A 12,830-nucleotide genomic window follows, 5' to 3' on the forward strand; every position below is an offset into this window, starting at 1 on the left:
TCATTCTCCTAATGGTGTGATCCCGTTAATCAAATGACAACCCATGTCAATGGTTAGGAAACTTTACCATCTTTGATCAATGAGCTAGTCAAGTAGAGGCATACTACTGACACTCTGTTTGTCTATGTATTCACACATGTATTATGTTTCCGGTTAATACAATTCTAGCATGAATAATAAACATTTATCATGATATAAGGAAATAAATAATAACTTTATTATTGCTTCTAGGGCATATTTCCTTCAGTCTCCCACTTGCACTAGAGTCAATAATCTATCTTACACAGTAATGATTCTAACACCCATGGAGTCTTGGTGTTGATCATGTTTTGCTCATGGAAGAGGCTTAGTCAATGGGTCTACAACATTCAAATCCGTATGTATCTTGCAAATTTCCATGTCTCCCACCTGGACTAAATCCTGGATGGAATTGAAGAGTCTCTTGATGTTCTTGGTTCTCTTGTGAAATATGGATTCCTTCACCAAGGCAATTGCACCAGTATTGTCACAAAAGAATTTCATTGGACCCGATGCACTAGGTATTACACCTAGATCGAATATGAACTCCTTCATCCAGACTCCTTCTTTGCTGCTTCCGAAGCAGCTATGTACTCCGCTTCACACGTATATCCCACCACAACGCTTTGTTTAGAACTGCACCAACTGACAGCTCCACCGGTCAATGTAAACATGTAACTGGTTTGCGATTTAGAATCGTTCAGATCAGTGTCAAAGCTTGCATCAACGTAATCGTTTATGATGAGCTCTTTGTCCCCTCCATAAACGAGAATTATATCCTTAGTCCTTTTCAGGTATTTCAGGATGTTCTTGACCGCTATCCAGTGATCCACTCCTGGATTACTTTGGTACCTCCCTGCTAGACTTATAGCAAGGCACACATCAGGTCTGGTACACAGCATTGCATACATGATAGAGCCTATGGCTGAAGCATAGGGAACGTCTTTCATTTTCTCTCTATATTCTGCATTGGTTGGGCATTGAGACTTACTCAACTTCACACCTTGTAATACAGGCAAGAACCCTTTGTTTGCTTGATCCATTTTGAACTTCTTCAAAACCTTGTCAAGGTACATGCTTTGTGAAAGTCCAATTAAGCGTCTTGATCTATCCCTATAGATCTTGATGCCCAATATATAAGCAGCTTCACCGAGGTCTTTCATTGAAAAACTCTTATTCAAGTATCCTTTTATGCTATCCAGAAATTCTATATCATTTCCAATCAACAATATGTCATCCACATATAATATTAGAAATGCTACAGAGCTCCCACTCACTTTCTTGTAAATACAGGCTTCTCCAAAAGTTTGTATAAAACCAAATGCTTTGATCACACTTCAAAGCGTTTATTCCAACTCCGAGAGGCTTGCACCAGTCCATAAATGGATCGCTGGAGCTTGCACACTTTGTTAGCTCCCTTTGGATCGACAAAACCTTCTGGTTGCATCATATACAACTCTTCTTCCAGAAATACATTCAGGAATGCAGTTTTGACATCCATTTGCCAAATTTCATAATCATAAAATGCGGCAATTGCTAACATGATTCGGACAGACTTAAGCATCGCTACGGGTGAGAAGGTCTCATCGTAGTCAATCCCTTGAACTTGTCGAAAACCTTTTGCAACAAGTCGAGCTTTATAGACAGTAACATTACCGTCAACGTCAGTCTTCTTCTTGAAGATCCATTTATTCTCAATTGCTTGCCAATCAACGGGCAAGTCAACCATAGTCCACACTTTGTTCTCATACATGGATCCCATCTCAGATTTCATGGATTCAAGCCATTTTGCGGAATCTGGGCTCACCATCGCTTCTTCATAGTTTGTAGGTTCGTCATGGTCTAGTAACATAACTTCCAAAATAGGATTACCGTACCACTCTGGCGCGGATATTACTCTGGTTGACCTACGAGGTTCAGTAACAACTTGATCTAAAGTTTCATGATCATCATCATTAACTTCCTCACTAATTGGTGTAGGTGTCGCAGAAACCGGTTTCTGTGATGAACTACTTTCCAATAAGGGAGCAGGTATAGTTACCTCATCAAGTTCTACTTTCCTCCCACTCACTTCTTTCGAGAGAAACTACTTCTCTAGAATAACTCCGAATTTAGCAACAGAAGTCTTGCCTTCGGATCTGTGATAGAAGGTGTACTCAACAGTCTCCTTTGGGTATCCTATGAAGACACATTTCTCTGATTTGGGTTCGAGCTTATCAGGTTGAAGCTTTTTCACATAAGCATCGCAGCCCCAAACTTTCAGAAACGACAACTTTGGTTTCTTACCAAAGCATAGTTCATAAGGTGTCGTCTCAACGGATTTTGATGGTGCCCTATTTAAGGTGAATGCGGCTGTCTCTAAAGCATAACCCCAAAACTATAGCGGTAAATCAGTAAGAGACATCATAGATCGTACCATATCTAGTAAAGTACAATTACGACGTTCGGACACACCATTACGCTGTGGTGTTCCGGGTGGCGTGAGTTGCGAAACTATTCCGCATTGTTTCAAATGAAGACCAAACTCATAACTCAAATATTCTCCTCCATGATCAGATTGTAGAAACTTTATTTTCTTGTTACGATGATTTTCAACTTCACTCTGAAATTCTTTGAACTTTTCAAATGTTTCAGACTTATGTTTCATTAAGTAGATATACCCATATCTGCTTAAATAATCTGTGAAGGTGAGAAAATAATGATATCCGCCACGAGCCTCAACATTCATCAGACCACATACATCTGTATGTATGATCTCCAACAAATCTGTTGCTCTCTCCATAGTTCCGGAGAATGGTGTTTTAGTCATCTTTCCCATGAGGCATGGTTCGCAAGTACCATGTGATTCATAATCAAGTGGTTCCAAAAGTCCATTAGTATGGAGTTTCTTCATGTGCTTTACTCCAATATGACCTAAACGGTAGTGCCACAAATAAGTTGCACTACCATTATCAACTCTGCATCTTTTGGCTTCAATATTATGAATATGTGTATCACCACTATCGAGATTTAGCAAAAATAGACCACTCTTCAAGGGTGCATGACCATAAAAGATATTACTCATATAAATAGAATAACCATTATTATTTGATTTAAATGAATAACCGTCTCACGTCAAACAAGATCCAGATATAATGTTCATGCTCAACGCTGGCACCAAATAAGAATTATTTAGGTCTAATACTAACCCCGAAGGTAGATGTAGAGGTAGCATGCCGACCGCGATCACATCGACGTTGGAACCATTTCCCACACGCATCGTCACCTTGTCCTTAGCCAATCTTCGCTTAATCCGTAGCCCCTGTTTTGAGTTGCAAATAATAGCAACAGAACCAGTATCAAATACCCAGGTGCTATTGCGAGCATTAGTAAGGTACACATCAATAACATGTATATCACATATACCTTTGTTCACCTTGCCATCCTTCTTATCCGCCAAATACTTGGGGCAGTTCCGCTTCCAGTGACCAGTTTGCTTGCAGTAGAAGCACTCAGTCTTAGGCTTAGGTCCATACTTGGGTTTTTTCTCCTGAGAAGCAACTTGCTTGTTGTTCTTCTTGAAGTTCCCCTTCTTCTTCCCTTTGCCCTTTTTCTTGAAACTGGTGGTCTTATTAACCATCAACACTTGATGCTCCTTCTTGATTTCTACCTCTGTTGCCTTTAGCATTGCGAAGAGCTCAGGAATTGTCTTATCCATCCCTTGCATATTATAGTTCATCACGAAGCTCTTGTAGCTTGGTGGCAGTGATTGGAGAATTCTGTCAATGACGCTATCAACCGGAAGATTAACTCCCAGTTGAATCAAGTGATTGCAGTACCCAGACATCTTGAGTATATGCTCACTGACAGAACTATTCTTCTCCATCTTGCAGCTGTAGAACTTATTGGAGACTTCATATCTCTCAATCCGGACATTCTTTTCAAAATATTAACTTCAACTCCTGGAACATCTCATATGCTCCATGACGTTCAAAACGTCGTTCAAGTCACGGTTCTAAGCCGTAAAGCATGGCACACTGAACTATTGAGTAGTCATCAGCTTTGCTCTGCCAGACGTTCTTAACATCGTCGGTTGTATCAGCAGCAGGCCTGGCACTCAGCGGTGCTTCCAGGACGTAATTCTACTAAGCAGCAATGAGGATAATCCCCAGTCCGTGTAATTGCTACCATCATCTTTCAACTTTCCTTTCTCAAGGAACGCATTAAAATTCAACGGAATAATAGCACGGGCCAACTATCTACAATCAACATAGACAAGCAAGATACTATCAGGTACTAAGTTCATGATAAATTTAAGTTCAATTAATCATATTATTTAAGAACTCCCACTTAGATAGACATCCCTCTAATCCTCTAAGTGATCACGTGATCCATATCAACTAAACCATGTCCGATCATCACGTGAGATGGAGTAGTTTCAATGGTGAACACCACTGTGTTCATCATATCTACTATATGATTCATGCTCAACCTTTCTGTCTCCGTGTTCCGAGGCCATATCTGTTATATGCTAGGCTCGTCAAGTTTAACCTGAGTGTTCCGCGCGTGCAACTGTTTTGCACCCGTTGTATTTGAATGTAGAGCCTATCACACCCGATCATCACGTGGTGTCTCAGCACGAAGAACTTTCGCAACGGTGCATACTCAGGGAGAACACTTATACTTTGATAGTGAGGGATCATCTTATAATGCTACCGTCAATCAAAACAAGATAAGATGCATAAAAGATAAACATCACATGCAATTAATATAAGTGATATGATATGGCCATCATCATCTTGTGCTTGTGATCTCCATCTTCGAAGCACTGTCATGATCACCATCGTCACCGGCGCGACACCTTGATCTCCATCGTAGCATTGTTGTCGTCTCGCCAATCTTATGCTTCCACGACTATCGCTACCGCTTAGTGATCAAGTAAAGCATTACAGGGCGATTGCATTGCATACAATAAAGCGACAACCATATGGCTCCTGCCAGTTACCGATAACTCGGTTACAAAACATGATCATCTCATACAATAAAATTTAGCATCATGTCTTGACCATATCACATCACAACATGCCCTGCAAAAACAAGTTAGACGTCCTCTACTTTGTTGTTGCATGTTTTACGTGGCTGCTACGGGCTTAACAAGAATCGTTCTTACCTACGCATCAAAACCACAACGATAGTTTGTAAAGTTGGTGTTGTTTTAACCTTCGCAAGGACCGGGCGTAGCCACACCCGGTTCAACTAAAGTTGGAGAAACTGACACCCGCCAGCCACCTGTGTGCAAAGCACGTCGGTAGAACCAGTCTCGCGTAAGCGTACGCGCAATGTCGGTTCGGGCCGCTTCATCCAACAATACCGCCAAACAAGTATGACATGCTGGTAAGAAGTATGACTTATATCGCCCACAACTCACTTGTGTTCTACTCGTGCATATGACATCAACGCATAAAACCTGGCTCGGATGCCACTGTTGGGGAACGTAGTAATTTCAAAAAAATTCCTACGCACATCCAAGATCATGGTGATGCATAGCAACGAGACGGGAGAGTATTGTCCACGTACCCTCGTAGACCGAAAGTGGAAGCGTTAGCACAACGGGGTTGATGTAGTCGTACGTCTTCACGATCCGACCGATCAAGTACCGAACGTACGGCACCTCCGAGTTCAGCACACGTTTAGCCCGATGACGTCCCTCGAACTCCGATCCAGCCGAGTGTTCAGGGAGAGTTTCGTCAGCACGGCGGTGTGGTGACGATGATGATGTTCTACCGACCCAGGGCTTCGCCTAAGCACTGCTACAGTATTATCATGGTGGACTATGGTGGAGGGGGGCACCGCACACGGCTAAAAGGTCAAACGATCAATTGTTGTGTATATGGGGTGCCCCCCTGCCCCCGTATATAAAGGAGAAAGGGGGGTGCGGCCGGCCTAGAGAGGGGAGCGCCAGGAGGAGTCCTACTCCTACTGGGAGTAGGACTCCCCCCTTTCCTAGTTGGACTAGGAGAGAGAGGGGAAAGAGGTGGAGGAGAAGAAGGAAGGGGGGGCGCTGCCCCCCTCTCCTTGTCCTATTCGGACTAGGGGGAGGGGGCGCGGCCCATGCCCTGGCCGCCTCTCCTCTCTTTCCTCCAAGGCCCACTAAGGCCCATTATGTCCCAGGGGGGTTCCGGTAACCTCCCGGTACTCCGGTAAAATCCCGATTTCACCCGGAACACTTCCAATATCCAAACATAGGCTTCCAATATATCAATCTTCATGTCTCGACCATTTCGAGACACCTCGTCATGTCCGTGATCACATCCGGGACTCTGAACAACCTTTGGTACATCAAAACATATAAACTCATAATATAACTATCATCGAAACATTAAGCGTGCGGACCGTACGGGTTTGAGAACTATGTAGACATGACCAAGACACATCTCCGGTCAATAACCAATAGCGGAACCTGGATGTTCATATTGGCTCCCACACATTCTACGAAGATCTTTATCGGTCAGACCGCATAACAACATACGTTGTTCCCTTTGTCATCGGTATGTTACTTGCCCGAGATTCAATCGTCGGTATCTCAATACCTAGTTCAATCTCGTTACCGGCAAGTCTCTTTAATCGTTCCGTAATACATCATCCCGCAACTAACTCATTAGTTGCAATGCTTGCAAGGCTTAAGTGATGTGCATTACCGAGAGGGTCCAGAGATACCTCTCCGACAATCGGAGTGACAAATCCTAATCTCGAAATACGCCAACCCAACAAGTACCTTCGGAGACACCTATAGAGCACCTTTATAATCACCCAGTTACATTGTGACGTTTGGTAGCACACAAAGTGTTCCTCCGGTAAACGGGAGTTGCATAATCTCATAGTCGTAGGAACATGTATAAGTCATGAAGAAAGCAATAACAACATACTAAACGATCGGGTGCTTAGCTAACGGAATGTGCCAAGTCAATCACATCATTCTCCTAATGGTGTGATCCCGTTAATCAAATGAAAACCCATGTCAATGGTTAGGAAACTTAACCATCTTTGATCAACGAGCTAGTTAAGTAGAGGCATACTAGTGACACTTTGTTTGTCTATGTATTCACACATGTATTATGTTTCCGGTTAATACAATTCTAGCATGAATAAGAAACATTTATCATGATATAAGGAAATAAATAATAACTTTATTATTGCCTCTAGGGCATATTTCCTTCAAAAACAAGATCACTTCAATGCAAATGTTATGAAACAATTGAAATACAATTCTAATATGATTGCTCGCTTGAGTAACTTGTTATTTAGAATCTCAAATGATGTTAGAGGTGTTGGAAAGCATGCTTCTACGGTTCAAACTCAGTTAGCACAAGTTGCTAAATCTCAAAGAGAATTACTTGATGAAATGAATAATAATATACATGACTTTGCTGTTAGAGTTGCAACTAGAGGAGGTAAAATGACTCAGGAACCACTTTATCCTGAGGGACTCCCAAAAAGAATTGAACAAGATTCACAAAGAGCTAAAACTAGTGCACCTAGTCCTTCTAGAAAGAAAAATAAAAATGATAGGACTATGTATGCTCCTAGTGAACCTGAAATAGAGCACATGATATATGTCTTGCATATGGATACTTGTGGTGACAATGGGGTATTATATTGAGTCACTTGATATATGTTTTGGCACTCGACTCGCGGATTCCGGAGGTGACATTGGGGTAATCCATGCATAGGGGTTGATGCACGTTTTCGTCCTTGTTTCTCCGGTAGAAATCTTGGGGCACTCTTTGAGGTTCTTTGTGTTGGATCGAGTATTATGATTCTGAAATTGTTTGATGCACGTCATATAATTAACTCATGGATACTTGTGGTGACATTGGAGTATCTAGGTGACATTAGAGTTGGTTGATTTGTATCATATGGTGTTATTTTAGTACGAACTCTTGGATGGATCAGAAGAAAAGAATAACTTTGCGTTATTTTAGTACGAAGTCTTGAATACATCAAACGGAAAGAATATCTTTAAGGTGGTTTCATACCATACAAATAATTTCTTCTGACGTTCTCTGCTAGATAAGAACTTTGGAGTGATTCTTCATCACACGTTGAGGGATGTTTATATGATCCAATTAGTTTAGCATTATTGAGAGATTGCACTACTGAAAGTACGGACCCTAGGCCTCATTTTCAAGCATTGCAATATCGTTTGTGCTCCATTTTATCAATTGCTATCTTGCTGTTTTTTATTGTTCCTATTATGAAAATCAATATCTACTATCATCATTATACTTTTATTACCATCTCTTCGCCGAACTAGTGCACCTATACAATTTGCCATTGTATTGGGTGTGTTGGGGACACAAGAGACTCTTTGTTATTTGGTTGCAGGGTTATTTGAGAGAGACCATCTTCATCCTACGCCTCCCACGGGTTGATAAACCTTAGGTCATCCACTTGAGGGAACATTGCTACTATCCTACAAAACTCTGCGCTTGGAGTCCCAACACGAGTCTACAAGAATAAAGTTGCGTAGTAGACATCATGGGTGTTCACCTTCTTTCTAGGTATAACCCTTAGCCACATACTTCTCAATCAGGTCTGACCCTTAGCCACATACATCAGGTCTAAGCTTCTTCTTGAACACCCACTTACATCCTACAGGTTTGCACCCATAAGGACGGTCAGTGATCTCCCAAGTTCCGTTAGCTAAGATGGAATCCATCCCGCTACGAATAGCTTCCTTCCAGTAGTCAGCATCAGGAGATGCATAGGCTTCTGAAATAGTCATGGTGTGTCATCCACGAGGTACACAATGAAATCATCACCAAAGAACTTTGCAATCCTCTGTCTCTTACTCCTTACAGGAGTTTCATTGTCACCCCAACAGGATTCTCAATGTGTTCCATCGCAATGGTGGGTTCAGGAATTACAGCGAATTCCTCACTAGATGGAGTAAGTGTCTCCTGATTTGATGAACTCGACATATCCTTCATATGAAATATCTCCTCAAAGAAGGTTGCATCATTTGACTCCATAATCGTACCAACATGCATGTCAGATACTTCAGATTTTATTATCAAAAATCTATAGCCAATGCTATGAAAAGCATAGCCTAGAAGAACACAACCCACGGTTTTTTGTCCAAGCTTGCGCTTCTTGGGAATTAGTATATTGACTTACGCCAAACAACCCCAAGAATGTAGGTAAGAGAGTTTCAACCTTTTTCTTTCCCATTCCTCAAATGGAGTCATGGTCTTATGCTTTGCGGGCACTCGGTTTAGGACTCGACATGCAGTCATTAGCACCTCCCCCCTCCATTCCTTGGAAACACCCAATGTGTCTAACATGGCGTTAACCAAATCAGTCAGAGTTTGGTTCTTTCGTTCGGCCACCCCATTCAACTGAGGTGAGTAGGGAGGCATCCTCTCATGGATTATACCATGTTCCGCACAAAACGAATAAAATTCATTAGAAAATACTCTCCACCATGATCAGACCTTAGCCGTTTAATTTTTGATCAAGTTGGTTCTTTGCTTCAGCTTTATAGTTTTTGAAGAAAGTTAAAGCCTCATCTTTTGATTTTAGAAGATACACATAACAATATCTAGTAGAGTCATAAATCAATTTCATGAAGTATCTCTTTCCACCTTTTGTCAACACACCATTCATCTCACAAAGATCAGAATGTATAAGCTCTAGTGGCGCCAAGTCTCTTACCTCTGCAGTCTTATGGGACTTGCGAGGTTGCTTAGCTTGCACACATACTTGGCACTTGGAGCCTTTGATAGTGGGGATTTTCGGAATTAAATTCATATTGGCTAGCCGCGTCATGCAACCAAAGTTAATATGACAAAGTCGTGAATGCCAATTATCAGACTCATTATTGTGGCAAACATTATTAATAACTTTAGTGCAAATATTTGAAAAAAAAGATAGGCGGAACAAGCCTCCACATTCATAGCCTTGTCAAACAAATTGTCCACACTTGGAAATTACAACTTTATTGGACTCAAAAACCAACTTAAAACCATCTCGACATAAACAGGAACTACTGACAAGATTCTTATTGATGGACAGCACATGATGAACGTTCTTTAGATGCACGGTCTTCCCCGAAGTAAACTTCAGATCAACCGTACCGACACCTCGAACAATGGCATGTGACCCATTCCGCATCAGCACGGGAGAAGTCCTTGTGGCCTGGTAAGAAGAAAATATGAAGGCGTCAGCACAAACATGTACATTGGCACTAGTGTCAATTAACCGATCAGGAGATTGAAATACTGAAATGATGGTAGGAAGAATACCGTACCCTGATTCCTTCATCTCAGTATCACCGATGACAACATCAGCGGACTTGCCGCTCTTCTCATGCTCACGCTCCTCAAAGCGGTTAGGACATTTCGGAGCCCAGTGATTAGGATCACCGTAGACATGGCAAAGTCCCTTCCCCTTCTTATGAGAATTCTTCTTGAAGTTGTTAGAATGTGACAGCTTATTTTTTGTATCAAACTTGCCTTTGCCCTGAGTTTTTGTTCTTATTGTTTTTGAACTTGTTGGGCTGGAAGTTCTTCTTTTGCACCATGTGGGCCCTAGAAGCTTACTCAGCAACACGAGCACATGTGTCCTTTGCTCTCGCCTTCTCTTCGACATCAAGAGTACCAATGAGATCGGAAACGAAAAACTCTTGCCTCTTGTGTTTCAGGAAAGTAGCCAAATTGTTCTACGAAGGTGGAAGCTTGGCAATGATGCCTCCGGCAACACATACTTGAAGTACTCAAGTTCTTTTGCGAGCGACTGTATCTCATGAGCCTGCTGGACAATAGACCACTCATCAGTCATCTTGTAGTCATAGAATTGCTCCATGACATACAACTCGCTGCCAGCGTCCGAGGCCCCAAACATGGCCTCGAGCGCAGCCCACATGTCCTTATCGTTGTCAAACGACATATACGAATCCACAATGGAATCGTCCAGAACACTCAGAAGGGCACCTTTAAAGAGGGTATCGATCTTCTCAAAAGCTTCCTGCTGTGCAGGTTCAAGATTGCCCTCGGGCTTGCCCTTGGTAGTGTCATAGCAGTACATGGTCTGTAACCAGTAAACTGCTCTCATGCGCCACCTCTTATATTGCATGCCCTTAAAGGTAGGCAGCTTTAGATGCGCAGCAAAACCACTCAGAGCAAATTGCCTATAATCAGATTTTTGGATTGTTAAATATATGAGCAAATTACTATGAGATTTAATCCGAACAAACAATAAATAAATCATGACGACGAAAACAGAGATTAAACTAATCATGCGGATTAGCATAGTAGATGAAGAGATCAAATCTAGGGCACAGACTATAACTAAGAATTCTAGCACGATCTCGAACAAGGAGGACAAGATCACATACGGTGCAGCGGGAGCAGGACCGCCAGCGTTGATGTTGTCGTCCATGTCGTTGAGGAAGAAGTTGCCGAGGTCGGGGAAGAAGTCGTCGCTGGCGAAGTCGTCGTTGCCAGCAGCCGCGTGAGTGCGCTCCCCAAAAACCTGATCGCCCCTCTCTCGTACAGGATCATGAGAGGCGGGGTTCCGGAGGCCTGCTGCCCCAAACAATACCTTAAATAGGAACGTACGGGCAGTTTTCTAATGGATGTTACTTGCCATCTGGAATGGCTCTTTATATTTTGAAATTGTTTGGCACCATGGATTAGACATAATTATTTGCAAAACGTGGATAAGGATAAGTGACTTATTTCGGCATTGTGAAAGTTCACATGAGATGCACTGTACCGCTGCTTGTTCTTGAGCCAATCATTCACCCTTGTTTTCTCTGATTATATACTTGATAAATTTCTTGGTAGTTTAGCTATTATGTTACTGCCTGTTTATGAAACAAAACCATCTGATTAGTTGACCATATGTTTTGCAAGGTATGTATATACTGATATATTTTTGTTTTTTGCTTGCTTGTGAGTTGTGTAGTTTCAGAAAGAACAACCCAAACAATACCGAACTTTTGACACACTTTGGAAGGGTTTCCATGAAGGTACTAGCGAAATTTCTTTTGAGCTGAAGAACAAAAGAACTGAAGGTGCGTTCTCTAGGGCATTGAAATATTTATTTTTCTTGGGTGAAGTCTGTATAGTATATTTGGTTACGGAACCATAGATGCTATGTTTATTGTCAAAAGAATTTCCAGTCCATATTTTGTAGAATGAACTGGCTTGTGAATTTGTGATGGTTTTGTCCATAGTACAGTAGTATTGGATATTATGTTGTTTCTTATATTTAGGATTTTGCTTGACCTAGATTTTATATTGTTAAGTTATTTTTTTGAAAGATCATATTGTTAAGTTATTAAGTTACTGACTTATTTACTACGGGCCCGCTGGTCATGCATAAACTTGTACGCAAAAAGAAAATCTGTGAAGATAGGCAGTACCAGAGCTGGACAACTGGGAGTAGATGAAGCCTAACTGAATGATCCTAAAGTAGAAGTTGGGGCTTGAAAACTTTCCTTTCCCTGTGATTCGCATGAAGCCACCAGACATCCTGGGTTCAAGCCCGCTTGATGTCAAACTAGGGGATTCTATTCAAAACAAGTTAACCAGCCAAGCAGTATCGTCAACATCCTCCCATGCAGTAGTTTGACCTTTCAAATTCACGGCTTCAAGGATTAATTCTTGAGACTGAAAAGTAAACTTTGAAGTTCATAGACTGTTGGAAACGTATAAGAAGTATATCAAGGACGGATAATTTTGTGTTGCCGTACTATTTTTCTTAAATTATATGTGTCCACTGTCGACTATGGCGATGAACCAGCATTGCATTCTGATATTCCTTTCCCC

This window comes from Triticum dicoccoides, chromosome 5A, assembly GCF_002162155.2.
Source record: "Triticum dicoccoides isolate Atlit2015 ecotype Zavitan chromosome 5A, WEW_v2.0, whole genome shotgun sequence".
Lineage (NCBI taxonomy): Eukaryota > Viridiplantae > Streptophyta > Magnoliopsida > Poales > Poaceae > Triticum > Triticum dicoccoides.